We start from the raw sequence: 18,970 nt of genomic DNA on the forward strand, positions 1-18,970 counted from the left end.
ATGTTTTGACCTCTCCATTTAAAAAAGCATGGGATTTTCTCGGTTACCCAAATTTTGTTAAATTTAATCAAAATTAATCAATTTTACCGAAAATCCTTGATCAATTTTACCCAAAATAGGTTAAATTTATCTTTTTGGGTAAGTTTTGAAAATATATTTTTTTAAGTAATCAAGTACCCTGTGAAACCGAGAAAATCCCATGCTTTTTGAAATTGAGATTTTTGTTTTAAGAGATCAAAAACATTTTCGGTTGCCATGGGAAAACTAAAGCCCATTGCAACTTTTCCCTTTGGAAATTTTCATACTACCATAATATCTACCTAAACCCCGAGTTTCAACAAAATCGGTGATAGCCACCTCGGGTAGTCTCCTTGAAAAAGTTAAAAAAAATAATTTTATTTATTAGTGAAATCAGTGTCCATGGCTAAATAGTTGAGTGAAATATCCCTGCCCTACGCGCAAAGAAGACCTACCGACAAAACATGTAATTTCATTCGCCGATAAAATCGCAATCTGGAAGCGGGGGGGGGGGGGGATCCAATATTGTTTCTAAGCGGTTTGGTGGCGGGGGCGTGCCAGAGAGAGAGACTCCATCAGGTGTACAAAGTTGGAAGCTGGAGCCTCCCAGCAGCCAAACTCGCATTTTCTCTCGAGTGCGGGACTCACTACTCGCGCGGGACTCAGTGGGGCCACGCGGCGCTGTTTCGTGTGTCTTCGGGAGCCAGACCCCCGCGCCACCATATGGCGGAGGTTCTTCTTGTTGTTTCCGTGTCTCTAGCGCCGTTGATATTCACGTAGTATTCTGCCGCGATTTCCGACCGATAGTTCTCCGAAAGTTTTCTTTTCGATTTACGGGACTTCTCGGTAACTCACCTTTTGGAAAAAGGATAGAAACCGCGTTTGTTCCACAACCAATAACGTTTTATTGGATGATACTTTTAAAAGCGTGTTTGCCTGACGTTTCGCGTCGTAGATATTTTGTTCGTAATTCGTTCTATCAAATTCTATAGTGTCGTATTTTCAAAGGTAGGAATATGATCGGGATTTTTTTCTGTTTGTGTGTTATTTGTACGGATATGGTTGTACGCAGTTGCAAATTTAGAAGGCTAAATGTTTTACTATAGCTAGATGTTAAGCATTTTTGCTAACACTATACGCTGGAATTTCAAATGCGGTTTTATTTAGAAATTTTGCGAATGGGATTTCGAATCTCAAAGTGATTTTGGAAAGCTATTTTAAACTAGAGGTAGATAAATTATAAATATTATATTATATTATATTATTATTATAATATTTTGTACACCTGATCACTGATTTTCGTGGAACAATCGGTGAATTCCCGTGATTACCTATGATTTGTATACTTGATTATTTAACTGACTAGCACCTCGATTTTAAAGTGGGATTTCGTGCTGAATTCTCGATATTTTATGATGATTTTGGGATTTAAAGGCTGATTTCATTGGATTTCATGATTTTTAAATATTTCCAAACATGTTTCTTTAATTTGTAAGGGATCTTGACAAATTTTCGATATCATATACCTCCTCAATATACTAATACTTACGCTGTTAATATTATCCACTTGAATAAAATCTAGGTTAAAAGTAAAAGATAAAAATGGTGCGGCGTAAAATACATGATCTAGCGACTTACTGAAACTATTCCATCAGTAGAAAAACGTAAAGCTACGCGGGTTAATTTCTACATTTTACGTCGTAGATTTCAATCCGTGATGCACTGTACGTCCATTGTAAAATGCCTAGAGCCTTCGAAGGTACATTTTGTTCCTTATACAGGGTGTTTCAGAGGTTAGTGCAATAAATTTGAGGTGTTATAGGGGTTGAGTAAAGATGTTTGACTGTCTTTGTCGCGATCCTAAAAACGCCTAAATGTAAGCTTTCAATGAACATAAGAACCCAGATAGAAAACCGGTTTTAAAGGGGGTAGTAGTAAAATTTCCTACTATCGCGACAAAGACAGTCAAACATCTTTACTCAACCCCTATAACACCTCAAATTTATTGCACTGACTTCTGAAACACCCTGTATACTTCTGATAATAATTATATGTGGTAAATAAACAATTAATTAAAAAAAACTGAAATTTGTCCTGACTACGATAAAAATCTAGCTAGTCATTTTCCGTGGAACAGTTTGTGTCGAAATTTTTCATGTGCACTTTTGCCGTTTGTTACTTAAGAGAACTTCTAAAATATAGTTATTATGTTGATTTAACAGATTTAGATTAATATCAATATAGTAATACTTATTAATATTTAAATGATACCCAGTTGACTTGAAAATCCAACCGTAAACGAACTAAAATTAAAAACATTTGCCGATGTTTTATCGGAAAATGGTGATAATATCATTACACTATTTGTATTTGGGAATGTATTTTATAGTTTGGACACGTATTTTATAAAATAGACACTTCATTTATAGTTTGGACACGTATTTAATAAAATAGACACTTCATTTATAGTTTGGACACGTATTTAATAAAATAGACACTTCATTTATAGATTATACATGTCTTTTATAAATTATACATGTCTTTTATAAATTATACATGTCTTTTATAGATTATACATATCTTTTATAAATTATACATGTCTTTTATAAATTATACATGTCTTTTATAAATTGAACACGTTTGTTATAAATTGAACACGTTTGTTATAAATTGAACACGTTTGTTATAAATTGAACACGTTTGTTATAAATTGAACACGTTTGTTACAAATTGAACACGTTTGTTACAAATTGAACACGTTTGTTATCAATTGAACACGTTTGTTATAAATTGAACACGTTTGTTATAAATTGAACACGTTTGTTATAAATTGAACACGTTTGTTACAAATTGAACACGTTTGTTACAAATTGAACACGTTTGTTATCAATTGAACACGTTTGTTATAAATTGAACACGTATTTTATAAATTGGATATAAATTTTTAAATTGGACGTCTTTTATGAATTGGACACGTATTTTATCAATTGGACACGTATTTTATAAATTGGACACGTATTTTATAACTTGGACACGTATTTTTTAAAACGGACATGTCTTTTATAAATTGGACATGTATTTATAAAATGGACATGTATTTTAAAAAACGGACAGTTATTTTGTAAATTGGACATGTATTTATAAAATGGATATGTCTTTTATAAATTGGACACGTATTTTATAAATTGGACATGTATTTTAAAAAACGGACATGTATTTTAAAAAACGAACATGTATTTTGTAAATTGGACATGTATTTTGTAAATTGGACATGTATTTTGTGAATTGGACATGTATTTTGTGAATTGGACATGTATTTTATAAAACGGACACGTATTTTATAAAACGGACACTTATTTTATAAATTGGACACGTATTTTATAAATTGGACGTGTATTTAATTCCCTTAAAAGCAGGTAAAAACGCAAACACAAATTTGCTAGACATCGAAAATTGGAAATATTCAAATTTTAATATTAGGTATTTCGAAAAAGAATTACATAGGTGGTTAGAGATCTATTGAATAATAATTCTCCATACACGAAAAACAAAAGAAAACTTTGAATTTAATTTCGAAATTTGTGGCGGTGCATAGTGGCGTTCTCTTTTGGCATTTCCGGGTTCTCACCGAGACAGAATGTTATTTCAGTTTTAGCGAAAGCTCCAGTGACTGGCTGACTGGTTGGTTGGCTGATATTTGTTTTGCTGGGGCAGGTCACTCGCGAATATTCGTTTCCCTTCGCCGTATATGTAATGTTGGAAACGATATCGTCCCGCCCGGAAATAATAGTCCGCCCTCTCTCGTCAAATTTGTGTCCTGTTTCGAGGTTTCGTGTGCGAGTTTCGTCAGGAAAGCAGAGATGCTTCTACTCCGCCCCTGTCAGTCGAAAAGTTCGAATTCGAGTTTTTGCCAAGTCCGGAAAATTGTTGTACCGGCTTCCAATTCCTCTTGCATCTAATTCCCACCGATTTCATTATTTTAAAGGGGAACGTAGAGGTCGGTAACGGTTAATCATTATCCATGTTTAAATGGATTTTTTTCGGGGAAAAAATGTAAACAAAGAAATTTACCGGTTAATATTTCGGAAAATGATTAAAAAACATGTATTATTCGGAAAATTTTAGCTTTTTATCGAAAATAACGTCGTTTCCCTTTAGGGGAACGGTTAAGCTTTTCCAAATATGGCCTTATTTCCGTATCAAAAGATTAACAAGACGTTCAATATACTAACACGTACCTTTTTTTGTCTTGAAAAAATAGCTTTTGGCCCAAAAAGTTGAAACGAAAAATAACGCTAGGTGTTTGGGTTTGAATTTTCGCCGCCATTTTAGGGGCTGCCGCCAGCGCCCCTAACCCCGTATGAGCGATTTGCGAACTATCCTAACTTTTAAAATCACACCATTTAGGCTTAAGTCTCTTATAACTGGAACGCGCCGCGCGTGCAAAACATTTTTTTTTGCGTCTTCTGCAGCGCGCGCTTTTACGTGGTTTTTCTGTCTCACCGACTTCTCATCAGGTGTCGCGGCGGACGCGCGCTTTTCGATTTCCCGAAATTTCTTTATTTTATTAAAAATTAACCCCTCAATATTTTTTGATACGGTTTTCGCCATAAATTTTAGTTTTTAATGGGCTATAGGGCTATCTAACTGGTTAAAGCTTGACCGTTCCCCTTTAAACCAATTTCAAATTAAATTTATTGGGTCGCTTTCGTTTACAATTAATAAAGGTGTAATATTTCTTTTAAGTCTAAAGGGGGCTGAGCAAAAAGTAGGTAACATTTAGGGGCATGGTTTAAACCCCACCCGAATTGAAATGATGGATCCACGAATATATTTATATATGCACATTATCATAAGAGCGTAATCAAATAATTACACTTATTAAACTCATTATTATGTTACTTAAAATGTTTCAAAAATCACGATCATATTTATAACGTAACCGATTTGGTTTTGGAAATATTAAATTTTTTTACAACTCGTTATAATTGTTTACGTTAATATATTTTTACTAAATTCAGTCATACTTATGTTAATTATGTTACGGGTGTTCCTAAAAAGGAACCTTTTTCGAGAAAAGTCCAGGTCAGTGGCAAATAGTGGAAAATTGGCCAAAAGTGGCAAATAGAGGCTAATAAAGAAAAATTGCGTTTCAAAGCTTAAAAAAGTAATTGGAATTAAATTTTAAAGTTCTTAAAAACTTAATTCTAATTACTTAAGTGTAAACCGAGTGTAAACCAAGACAATTTTACTATACACTTCTATGTTTAGTGTAAAAATGTCTTAGTTTACACTGAACTTACAATGTTAGAGTTAATTATTCCAAAAAATTAACAGACTATTCTAATGTTAATCAGAATCTGACCATTCCTATGCATATAGTATCCCTTAAGTAGCCCAAATCTGAAATTTCTGTGTTAAAATATTTTGTATTATTATTTTATAATTTTCTGTGGCCTCTAAATTTACTTTTGTCCCAGCCGGAATTTTCCACTATTTTCCACACTATTGTCCACCTGACATTTTCCACCTTGGAAAACGGTATGGTACTTCTGTTATTATATAAGCTGCTTATGTAATTACCTAGTATACAAGCGAATTTAATTATCTATTACCTATAGTTACCCAATCTAAAAACGAAATTTGAAGTGAGATTATCAAGACTATGCCACAAAACAATAATATATCTCTCGTTCGAAGACTAATCCTAGCTTCCCCTTTCTCATTTAATTATTAAATTGAAAAAAAAAAAGTTTTTTTTTAATTAAAAGTCGAATTTTTAATTTATTTTCTGCCTGACGAATCTTTTTTTTTAAAGTAGAACCAACTTTTAAATTTCAATTAATTAAAACCGAGCTTACTTTGTTTTCGCAATGTAGAAATTATCCGCGTAGTATTGGTGTGAAAGTTCTGACTTAGCACCTGTTACAAGAGGGCTCTCTGACACTAGTGGCATTCTCTTTGGCCATCTCGGCGAAAGGAATTGGATCGATAAAGACATCCGTTTCTTTTATTGACTATTTATTTTCGATTTGTTAATTTAGTTTGCTCGAATGTCTTTCTGGTAAATATCGACTGACGGTTCACGCTTGACTAAACGTAGCAACGGTTTCCCATTTTTATTGAGTTGAAAGCAACCACTTATGGACTGCATTGCAAAGGATGATAAAATAGTTCATAATTAAAAGGGATAAAAAGCTAAACCCAAAACAAATTTGAAGAAATTTAAAAACTTAATAATAATAATAATAATAATAATAATCAGCTAGACTAACACCCAATACATCACCTTAGGCATAAGTCACCAAGCAACTTTTGAAGCCATTAATTCAGGTGGTCGGGTTACAATGCGTAGGAGGGTGGTGGCAAGCCCTGCATGCCACACGAGCCAACACAGGTTTATCTTTCTTATTCCATCTAACCAGCAATGTGATCTCAAATTGCATCCATCTAATCTGGTTGTATACCATTGGACCGAATCCCGTTTGACCGAATCCCATTGAACCGAAAAGTATTTTCGTTTATAGCCCAACATGGCGGGATTCAGTTGAATGGGAAATTTAAATCTGGTTCATTTTCACTTCGGGTAGGTTAGTTCAGGTTGGGTTAGGTTAGGTTAGGTTAGTTCAGGTTGGGTTAGGTTAGGTTAGGTTAGTTCAGGTTGGGTTGGGTTGGGTTAGGTTAGGTTAGGTTGGGTTAGGTTAGATATGGTAGGCAACTATTTCACGTCGGGTCTTATCAAGGTTATTTTCCAAAATTAAACCCGGAAAATATAAAATTTCAAGGGAAAAAGGTCTAAAAATACACGTCGGTACGAAATAATAAATATTTAAGACATAGTTTAGTCCAAATTAGATATACTATCGTCACGTAACCTACGATATATAAATATGTATCACTAACGGTATATTTAATGAAAACCGCGCAAAACGCGGTTTTTTACGGTCGATTGGAATTCGGTTGAATGGTACATTCGGACGAATGGGATTTCGGTCCAATGGTCTACAAGCATATAATCTTTAGGAAGCAAAACAAAATTAACTGTAATTAAATCGATAGCTGAAATTCGCTCACCTTCATTCTATCGGCCGATGAATTCAGATTAGTTAAAGTTTGAAACTATCTGTTTTGTATTTTGACCCGTATCGACTGATCTGATAATATCTGAACGTAAATGCAAATAATACGATCCATCCTTTCGCGAGTATTTTATCGGTTCAGATAACGCAAAGTTCTGTTATATGAGAATTGGTTGGAAGGATAAAACGTAAAAATAGAGGTTTGATTTAAACCAAGGAATACCTCCGCGTATAGTTCCATATCAGAGTTACTGAGAAAAATCATATCACCTCGGGCAGGAATCGAACCTACGCAGAGGTATTCCTTGGTTTAAATCAAACTTCTAATTGTATTAATTCCTGCATAATAATAAAAATACATTCTCAATAAAACGTAAAAATTCTATTTTTTTTTTTCGAATGTTAACGCTACTAGCCACAAGCAAAAGCGTTTAATTTTCATGCGCAATAAATTGCTACTAGATTCCAATTGGATGACTGCAATTAAGTGGAACCGACTTCCCTCGATGAAGTTTCACTTGTGCATTAAAATATGTATAGGTATTTGAGGTGCTAGACGCGCGAAAATATCGAGATTCGCAAGCACATACTTCAAGCGCGAAACTACAAGCCCAAGACAAAATTTTACAAGCTACAAGGGTTTGTAAAAAAGTGACTTTTCGATGAATTCATATTAGTTTCAGCTTGAAACTATGTTTTGTATTTTGACCCGTATCAACTGACCTAATAATTTCTGATCGTAAATGCAAATAATCTGATCCATCCTGTCGCGAATATTTTATCGGTGAGAATCATTCGGAAGGAGAAAACTTACAAACTCTACACGTTGAGGCATGGTTAGTCGTTTCTGTCCGTGTTCTAACGAATGCCGATTTTAGGCCAACCCTAGTAAATTACCTCTCTACCCAGAAGTGATATTTTGAGTGACAATTTTAGTGGATTTTAGAATACTGCCCTCGGGTAAAATAAAGGAATAAATTGAGAGTGGGAAAAATCTTTATATACGGCAGAGATTGAAAATCACCAACCTGAGAATTTAGGGCCTTTTTCGACCTTAAAAGCTAATGGAAAAGCTACCTGTGACATTTTTATATTTCACGTTTTATATTTTTCAAATAGCATTTCTTTCCAACTGGACCGCTGCTATAGACTTTTTTATCGACCCGACCGCTGTTTTTATATCGTGAAATTATACGGGAATTTCAAACGCAACTGGGCTGATTACGTCATATTTTTAAAAGTCTTTTACCCTTCCTCTCCCCCCCTTAGACAAATGTATATTTTTTTGCGGTCGGATACTTTCTAGGGCTTTAATCCCAAACCAAATGCTTTTCAAAAGTGTCGCTGACATTTGGGGATTTAGCGGGCTCAAAATTTCAAGGATTGTAGTTTTCGGTAGAGTCCAGAATAAATTTATTTACGCTTAAGGAGAACGCCGATATTAAGGCGATTGCGTTTCCATACGTACTATAATTATGGTACAAATACTATATTTTGCATCATATTATAAATGGTACTATTATTTTGAGAGCGTACTATAAAGTACCAAAATGTACCATATTTCCAACCTATTGTACTATAGCTTGCTATTTTTATATTTAAATTGTTTCTAGTACTAAAATAATAAGAATTTCTTATTAACTTTACATCAAATCGTCGCTGAAAGCAAAAACCACGTAACTTTATCCTAATTAAAGCTTGTGGCACTGGGTGAAAACTCGGAACAACTCCTTCCGCGCTAAGTTTTGCAAGTTCTCTCCCCACTGGTTTAAGGGGTTTTCCCCGAGCTCTTCAGTTTCCCCTTCCATAAAAACTTGTTGAGGTCAGGGCCGTCTTCAGACCTTTTGGGGACACGGGCTTAATTAAGACCTTTGCGATCCCCAACGGTCAGCCTTTGTATGACCGTTGTCTAAATTCAACTACACAATAATCAAACTAAAGCTTTTAATTTCAAAAGTATAACATAATCCTAGTGAAAACAAGATTTTTACTGACAGTGACTCGCTGTTAAGTTTTAGAAATTGTTGGTACCGTATGATACGCGATGTGGCGAAGAGTCAAATTACTTTAGACGTAACTAAAAGATACATAATATTAAATGAGTATAAATAATATTTCAGTAACTAATCCCTTATCCCTAGAATAGAGGCGGTATGGATGGCCTTTCCGGGGCCCCCAAACTGGCTGGAGGCCCTGGGCTGTAGCCCACTTAGCAAATGCCTTACGACGGACCTGGTTGAGGTTAACGGTAATAGTGAGTGTAGGGAGCGGCTGGCTCGCGTGGCATGAAGGGCTTGCCACCACCCTCCTACGCATTGTAACCCGGCCACTTGAATTAAAGGCTTTAAAAGTCGCTTGATGACTTAGGCCTAAGGTGGTGCCTTGGGTATTAGCCTAGCTGATTAATATTATTATTTATTATTAAAAGTCTAGTTAACGTTACGTAGTTTTTGCTTTCAGGCGACAAAATATTAAGCCCACGTTCAAATTTCGGAATTTCTAATCGGCCCGCGCGGCAAAATTTCAAAAATCGTTCTAGTCAGTTATTCCGATTTCTATGGTCGATACTGACTACACCCACTCCCCATAAACTAACGACACACGAGAACAGTTTTCTGCATGTGTTTTGCAACAAACACTTTAAATTAAATGTAATTAATACTATTTTATAATGGTACCATAATTTATATTATTTTACTATAATTTTTTACCCTTTGCACAATAATTCGGTCAGAATAATCTGGCAACGTTGGTGGGTACCGTGGTCTAGGGAAAACGTCACCAGCGTACTCTTCAATCACGTATGAACAGGGCCGGATTAAGACTTTATGGGGCCCTAGGCCCAAGTTAATTTTGGTGCCCCCTTTCAATAGCGAGCGAAGCGAGCTAGGCGCTTCCTCAATTTATAATTGAGAAATGGAAGGAAAATTCATTTTGCTGCCAGATTTAGTATGTCGTCAGGGGCTAGACGGCAGTCCGTCAGAGAATGTGACAATCAAACGTTTTTGGTTCATAGGGGTGGACGCATTTACTAAAATTACTCCGGAAAATATTTTGTGAAAAGCAAATGATTAAAGTTTTGTACTTTTTTTTTCGATCCCTCTTGGTGCCCCTTGTAGGCTTGGTGCCCTAGGCCCAGGCCTATTCGGCCTATTGATTAATCCGGCTCTGCGTATGAAGATGTCAGTTTCAGGGAACCAATGAGATATCTGGCGCATTTTATTGTGGGCTAACAAGGAGACTACCCGTGGTGATTATCACTGATTTTGTTGAAACTCGGTTAGGTAGACCTTTTGTATGAAAATTACCAAAGGGAAAAGTTGCAATGGGCTTTAGTTTTCCCATGGCAATCGAAAATGTTTTTGATCTCTCAAAACGAAAAAATCTCCATATAAGAAAGCATGGGATTTTCTCGGTTTCACTTGCATAAAAAATTTTAAAAATTAAATTTTCAAAACTTACCCAAAAAAGATGAATTTGACCTATTTTGGGTAAAACTGATCAAGAATTTTGGGTAAAATTGATCAATTTTGGTTAAATTTTAACAAAATTTGGGTAACCGAGAAAATATCATGCTTTTTTAAATGGAGATATCAAAAAAATTTTCGGTTGCCATAGGAAAACTAAAGGCCATTGCAACTTTTCCCTTTGGCAATTTTCATACTACCATAAGGTCTAAATAACCCTCGAGTTTCAACAAAATCCGTGATAATCACCTCGGGTAGTCTCCAGTGGCGGCGCCAGGAATTTTCGCGAAGGTAAGCCAACCAAATAAATGGGCCCCCGACCCGGGACCCCCCTTTCCTCAACGAAATGCTTCAATAAAATAAAGTAGTGATGTACATGACGAACAAAAAAGTTCTAACAACAGTAAACCGAGTCCAAATATAACAGAACTGGTTTTATTTACTAGGAGATACCTCAAAAATTTCTAAATACATTATCGACAATTGTTTCATTGTTATTTATAAATAATTTTATATCTACCTGGCCTACCCCCTAGCGCCGCCACTGGTAGTCTCCTTTGTAAGTGGAGGCGTTTACTGAGGTGTTTGGAGAGAAACTCTGAAAAACGAATTCTCACATTCTCGGTAGAGTTTCGATTAAGAAAAGCCTTTTTCACCGCAACTTTCTAGGTTTTTCTAACGTTTATTATCGGTTAACCACGAAACGAAAGCGCCACCGTTTGCGTTAATAATAAAAATTCCCTATAGCTGCGATCACAGTCTCCGAAAGCCATTCCGTGCGCCTTATTGGGAACGCGTGTAACGATCACCGAAGTCACGAGACGGATTATTAAAAGGGGAGTGTTGGCTGACCCCTATGACGCCGGCTTTACCCTTTCCCCAGCTGCACCCTTCACTGTCTTTTTGTATGTCTTCGTACTAACAGGAAAGAGGGGGGGAAATGAGTATACGAGAAAGAGGTTTGACACGGTCTGAGGGGAAAAATGTTATATTTTTAGATCAAAATTTAATACTCTGATATCGATTTTCAGTCACAATTTTATATTTATTTTTTTTTCCATTCGAGGTTTTTTTTTCAAAGAAGTCACCCACGGGAATTTTGCAACAATGTTTCATATTGAATTTCACACCTTTAGTAAAAAATGGCTTCACATCCTTGGAATTTAATGAATTGAATAGATTAATATTTATTTTGGCGAACAATATTAATTCAAATATTTTATACCGAGCTGAAACCTTATAAAGCGAAACATTGTAGTACAATTTGTGAAAAGATATGAATATTTATTTGGAATTTCAAGTTTCCGTTTATCAGTGTACTAGCTCATCTTATCTTAGTTCAGGTAAACAAAAGTCACCTGGGTATAATTTAAAAGCGATTTCTCTTTTGGAATTGTTGCAACTGAGAATAGAATATCTTCATAGAACGTGAAATAAGAATTGAAATAAGCGAATGATTTTATACGTGTGACTTAATAATGCCCTAGTTTAAAACGATTTTGCATAAAAATTGAATATCAATTTCAAAATTCTTAAAAATTTTTAAATTATCATACAAAAAAATTGTAAAATTATCTCACAAAAAATTTCTAATTCTCTTACAAAAAATGTCAAATTCTCTTACAAAAAATTTCAAATTCTCTTACAAAAAATTTCAAATTCTCTTACAAAAAATGTCAAATTATCTTACAATTTTTTTAAATTGTTTAAAAATGATTGAATTTAATTGTTTTTTAAAACATTTCAATAATTCTTAAGAAACCTTCAATAGGTTTTTTCAGAACTATATATCGTAACTTGCACGCGATAAATATCCATCTAAGCTAAAATATGAAAGTAAATATAAAAGCTATCACTGCTTAGAGGTATTTATTGAAATTAAATCATATTTTCAGAAATATGAAAATTGTTATTACATTTTTTTAAACATAGTTTTATTATCATACTTCTGGTTACATAATGACGCTTTATAGGTTTATACAGAACACAAAACAAATTTCCCGTAACTAAATAACTTCAAGAGCTAAGCATTTACGCGTACTAATTACGAGTAAAAGGTTTGATAAGAATTACAAGATTTTTTACTTTTACTTATATCAAGAATGCATTCGGGTTATAAATATATTTTTATCATAATTTCTTCAGCGAAGCCTGCTCGGCGTTGAATACAAATCAAGGCTGGTTGCTGTGAAATTAACTTTTCTCGACAAGGTAACTGTACTACTAGTTAAGAAACGTTTACGTCGTTGTTTGCGCAGGGAGGTACAAACAAAAGCTGAACTCTAAAACCGAGGTGGCAGTGTGTTCGGGCTGCAGGCACTAAATCCGCGCAAAGGCTTAATAATCAAGAAAGTTTATTTATAGTTATCGCTTTTATACGGAAGCCATCCATCAAGTGGACCAAGCGACTCTACCTACAAAGGCACCGCTCTCGACTTTGAAGATCTCGCTCGACCCTTCCTCCTTCAGAAATGGTTAATTTATAAAACGAGAGAAGGGACGGATGCCTGGGGTCAGGAGCGGTGAAGGGGGGCTCTCGGGGGCATTGTACCATCTCTTTTCCTGGTCATTTCCTTACTCAAACAAGGACTGACAAGTGATTAAGATGGCGAAGAAGACCTTCAACAACCTCGTTCTCGCAGTAGCATTGGCTGAAATCTCAGCCTCTTTCCCCCCTTCCTCCCCCCTCTCCAAGTTCAATATAGACAGTGGACACTTTTATTTTGGGTTAGGTAGACAGTACTTTTAATTATATAGAGCGTGCAAGAATGTACTTATTTATAGTTTTATATACTAGGAATGGTTAAGGAAGACTACCATGACCCTGGTTATTTTCATAAAAACGGGCGTGGCTTATAGCGGATATTTTTGCTCGCGCCGTGCTAAGCGTAGCTCGGCTCCTAGTCGATACTAAGCCTTGTCTGAAATTGAAGCTCATTTACCTTCCGCGCTCTTTTTAAAATATATAAATACGTTATTTTACGAGAAACTAGATCAGAATAGGCGCTTCAATAAATGACGCTCTCTTTTTTTTTCTCCCCTACGCGCATGCGCGAGTCACTGAATAAAATAGTCACGTGTTAATGTTAGTTTTAATTGTAAGGCTAAAGTTGATAGCGCGCGCAATTTTTCTTTCAGTAGGCGCGTGCGAAATTGAAAGAGCTCTTCTGTAGGTGTTTTTTTCTCGCCTGTCCGAGGACAAAAACTTTTTACCCTGTCCCGAATTTTGTTCGCCTGTTCCAGAGCTCAAAGGTTACACTTTTTACTCCTCCGCGAAACGGGATGTAGAGGGAGTAATCTAGCTTTGTCGTCTGCTTATATAGAAAATTCGTCTGCTTAAATTTCGTTTCACGAAAATATGACGGGTTTTGAACCTCTTCACACGTGGCAAGCTTTTAATAACGAAAATCCAATTGTTAAATGCTATTTAATAGCTTTAAAAGTTGCTTGATGACTTATAGGCCTAAGGTGGTGCCTTGGGTATTAGCCTAGCTGATTATTATTATTATTAAATATATGAGAAAAATTAGCAACATAATGATGACCTCATGCACCACCGTCCGCCATCATAAAACAAAACTACGGCTGCTACGGCTAATAAATAACCTTTAATCTTTAACTAACCCTTCTTACTCCAACTGTTTTTTTTTCGTCAAGACAGAATTGGAGTAAAATGACGTCATTGGGCTATACTTTTTAATCTGCTCAAAAAAACCAGAACAGGCAAAAAAAACAACCTAATACTGAATTATAACGCTTTGACAAGCATATCCTGACTCTCTGTATTACTGCTTCTAGGCAACCACTGAACAGTTTTTATTTAAGCGTCTATTGTCAAACTAAAATTTCATACATTAATTGAAGAAATTTACCGGCAAAGTATAAAATAGGTTCGTTCTTGAAGGTACTTATTAAACGCTCTTGTTCTAAGAGAGGCTGATTAATAGTTAGACGACTTTAGTCCACGCTGTAGAGAAATATTTCGTTCCAGTAATCTTTCCAAGCGCACTACCAAACCCCTTTTGGTTGACAGAAAATAATTTGTTTTAAATTCCTTTTCCCACATTTCTAGTTGATTTTATTTTTGGTCCCTTTGGCGCGTCGGCGAATCATCGTTCCTTGAAAGCTCGCCCCCAGACGGGGGGATTGGAAGGGGGGAAGAGACGAAAGGAATAATTAATGGGAGGGGCCTAGGGATAACGTTAATTAATCCTCTGTTGAATTTAATAGCTTAATTAAAGAGAACCACGAAAGTTAACCGCAGCCATTAGGAGAAAAGGCGGGGAAAAGTTTCTTTGGAGCTTGACAGCGAGCTCGGGATAAATTCGTGGCTTTATCGATTTCGCCTTATTGGAGGGGGGCATATCATTTTTTGTTCTTTATCACCACCCCCGTTGGGCCTTTAATGACTTTTTGATAGGCCTCAACACTGTGGTATTTCTTTACCCAAGGCTGTACGTTTCGATTTTTGTTTCGATGTCGCCGGAGCTTACTTAAGTGTGGGCGTGTTCCAACAGATTTTTCACGCGTTAAGGCTGGTTCACACGGGCAGTGTTTTCCTGATTTTCTCTATTTTCTCGTTTTACCACCTTTCCCGTACGGTTGTTCTGGCGCACGGGAAAACGACTGTACACACGGACAAAATTTGCATGATTTTTCCGACGCCAGCGCCACCTGTAAACGAGAAAACGTAGAATTTTTTTAAATATCTCTACTTTACTTTCCCTGTTTTTTAAGCACTTTGAGCTCGACCAATCAGCGAGCGTTACGCTATCACGTGATATACAGAGCGAATTCGAAAGTCTTTTAAAAGTAGGCTTACGAACAGGGTTGGACATAAGGATATTTTTTTTAGTTGCCAGCCTGACTAGTGGTTATAAAAAGGGGAGTATAAAAACAATAAGGACAGCCAACAAGTCAGAATTGAAATAGGAGTTTTTTATTACTTGAGTTCCATGACTTTTTTATTACTTGAGTTCCATGACTTTTTTATTACTTGAGTTCCATGACTTTTTTATTACTTGAGTTCCATGACTTTTTTATTACTTGAGTTCCATGACTTTTTATTACTTGAGTTCCATGACTTTTTTATTACTTGAGTTCCATGACTTTTTTATTACTTGAGTTCCATGACTTTTTTATTACTTGAGTTCCATGACTTTTTTATTACTTGAGTTCCATGACTTTTTTATTACTTGAGTTCCATGACTTTTTTATTACTTGAGTTCCATGACTTTTTTATTACTTGAGTTCCATGACTTTTTTATTACTTGAGTTCCATGACTTTTTTATTACTTGAGTTCCATGACTTTTTATTACTTGAGTTCCATGACTTTTTTATTACTTGAGTTCCATGACTTTTTTATTACTTGAGTTCCATGACTTTTTTATTACTTGAGTTCCATGACTTTTTTATTACTTGAGTTCCATGACTTTTTTATTACTTGAGTTCCATGACTTTTTTATTACTTGAGTTCCATGACTTTTTTATTACTTGAGTTCCATGACTTTTTTATTACTTGAGTTCCATGACTTTTTTATTACTTGAGTTCCATGACTTTTTTATTACTTGAGTTCCATGACTTTTTTATTACTTGAGTTCCATGACTTTTTTATTACTTGAGTTCCATGACTTTTTTATTACTTGAGTTCCATGACTTTTTTATTACTTGAGTTCCATGACTTTTTTATTACTTGAGTTCCATGACTTTTTTATTACTTGAGTTCCATGACTTTTTTATTACTTGAGTTCCATGACTTTTTTATTACTTGAGTTCCATGACTTTTTTATTACTTGAGTTCCATGACTTTTTTATTACTTGAGTTCCATGACTTTTTTATTACTTGAGTTCCATGACTTTTTTATTACTTGAGTTCCATGACTTTTTTATTACTTGAGTTCCATGACTTTTTTATTACTTGAGTTCCATGACTTTTTTATTACTTGAGTTCCATGACTTTTTTATTACTTGAGTTCCATGACTTTTTTATTACTTGAGTTCCATGACTTTTTTATTACTTGAGTTCCATGACTTTTTTATTACTTGAGTTCCATGACTTTTTTATTACTTGAGTTCCATGACTTTTTTATTACTTGAGTTCCATGACTTTTTTATTACTTGAGTTCCATGACTTTTTTATTACTTGAGTTCCATGACTTTTTTATTACTTGAGTTCCATGACTTTTTTATTACTTGAGTTCCATGACTTTTTTATTACTTGAGTTCCATGACTTTTTTATTACTTGAGTTCCATGACTTTTTTATTACTTGAGTTCCATGACTTTTTTATTACTTGAGTTCCATGACTTTTTTATTACTTGAGTTCCATGACTTTTTTATTACTTGAGTTCCATGACTTTTTTATTACTTGAGTTCCATGACTTTTTTATTACTTGAGTTCCATGACTTTTTTATTACTTGAGTTCCATGACTTTTTTATTACTTGAGTTCCATGACTTTTTTATTACTTGAGTTCCATGACTTTTTTATTACTTGAGTTCCATGACTTTTTTATTACTTGAGTTCCATGACTTTTTTATTACTTGAGTTCCATGACTTTTTTATTACTTGAGTTCCATGACTTTTTTATTACTTGAGTTCCATGACTTTTTTATTACTTGAGTTCCATGACTTTTTTATTACTTGAGTTCCATGACTTTTTTATTACTTGAGTTCCATGACTTTTTTATTACTTGAGTTCCATGACTTTTTTATTACTTGAGTTCCATGACTTTTTTATTACTTGAGTTCCATGACTTTTTTATTACTTGAGTTCCATGACTTTGGTCGATCACAATTTCTACACTACTTAGAGTGTTTGACTAGTTCAAAATATTTTCATCAAATGACGCATTAATTTGAGATAGAGATTCTGAATCAGAACTTGTATGAGGTGCAGTGGACTTTTGGGACTCTTGATTTTCTACATGCTCTACAAGCATATTGCAATTTTTTTAAATCAAATGAGATTGATGAATGATGAATTTATGATATTCGCCATTATTTATGAATATTTAAGTAAATTTTTCACAAGTCAAATTGACTAGTGAGCCACCAGATTTCGATTAATTTTAGTAGTCAGAGCAATAATTTTAGAAGTCAAATTCCGTGACTAGTGCCTTATGTCCAACCCTGCTTACGAATTTTGGCGTCTATCACGTGACGGCATAACGCTCGTTGATTAGTCGAGCCCAACGTACCTCATAAAAAGGCCAAAATTTTGTCCGTGTGGACAATCGTTTTTTCGTGCACCAGAACAACTGGAAAGATGGTAAAACTAGAAAATAGACAAAACCAGGAAAACACTACCCGTCTGAACCAGCATTTAGAAAGAATGTAACAGGCTAAACAGAGAATATATAAGCTTTTGTTGAGCATGATTCCCGAATGATAGACCCCGCCTACACGGAGAGAGAGCCGGCGATCATCACGCAGGAGAAAGGGGAAAACGATTACGCGAGGAAAGGCGTGGTTATTATATCGGAAATTATGAGACGAACAGGGTAGTATAATAATAATAATAATAATAATAATAATTATTTATTTATTCTTGAGAAAAAATAGGAATCAAACCATTTTTTGTACAGGGCTAAGTCAAATATGACTTTTTGCCCGGTTATAATTGTTTGCGTTTCCTAGGTTACATAATTATAGTTTAAATTAGAAAACAAAAACAAAAATTAAAGTGACAATAAGAAAAAAAACAAAAAACAATAAAAAAAAAGAGAACAGTGTAGTAAACAATGAAAAAAACAATAAATAAAGAAAACTGTGTAAACACTAAAAGTAAAGGGATTAGGGTCTTATGGATGCCCTATATATTATAAAATCCCTCGCTAGTTTTTTAAATTGAGTCATGGTTTTTAGATCTTTTATCATACATTGATTAAAAAGTTTTACTCCATTATAAAATATGGATTTGATTTTTTTGACGGTTCTTACTTTTGGTACTACTAGGAAATTGTGTCTACGGGTATAAGTTATTATATTATTATTTAGAGTAAAGTTATTGCATATGTATGTGGTTACTGATCTAAAAATATAATTTAGGCAGGCAAATTCATAAATCTGGTAAATGTTAAATAGTTGCATGAATACATTCTTGATGTTAGAGAATTGTATTATGTTACATGCTCACGTAATAGGCTTTTAGCCGAAGACTGAAATTAAAAATACCTAGGAGCAACAAACACTAGGAGAACGCAGCAAGACTTTAAACACCCTAACGCCGTGTCGTGTACAAATTTCATTGGACGACCCTTTACGCTGAACGTTTTACGGAAAGGGGGAAGATAATTTCCGAATTTTCCCCTTCCGACGGCAGCAGGCGCTAAAGCGTCTAACCAATGAAAACTGTACACAAGAAAATGCATGACTTTTGACGGGTTGCGTTCTCCTTGTGTGG

General features: G+C 34.8%; 1 protein-coding gene across 2 annotated transcripts in view; it reads left to right on the top strand.

The window, feature by feature from the left end:
* Positions 1–904: 904 nt before the first annotated feature.
* cac (calcium voltage-gated channel subunit cacophony) overlaps positions 905–18,970 on the top strand; it is a 338,819-nt gene continuing 320,753 nt past the window's right edge. For both annotated transcript variants that reach the window (XM_090158840.1, XM_090158839.1), the window contains exon 1: positions 905–1,026. The gene's annotated coding sequence lies outside the window, so the exon portion shown is untranslated. The remainder of the gene's footprint in view (positions 1,027–18,970) is intronic.

This window comes from Leiobunum rupestre, chromosome 9 (genome assembly GCF_980474605.1).
Source record: "Leiobunum rupestre chromosome 9, qqLeiRupe1.1.hap1, whole genome shotgun sequence".
NCBI classification, from domain to species: Eukaryota; Metazoa; Arthropoda; class Arachnida; order Opiliones; family Sclerosomatidae; genus Leiobunum; species Leiobunum rupestre.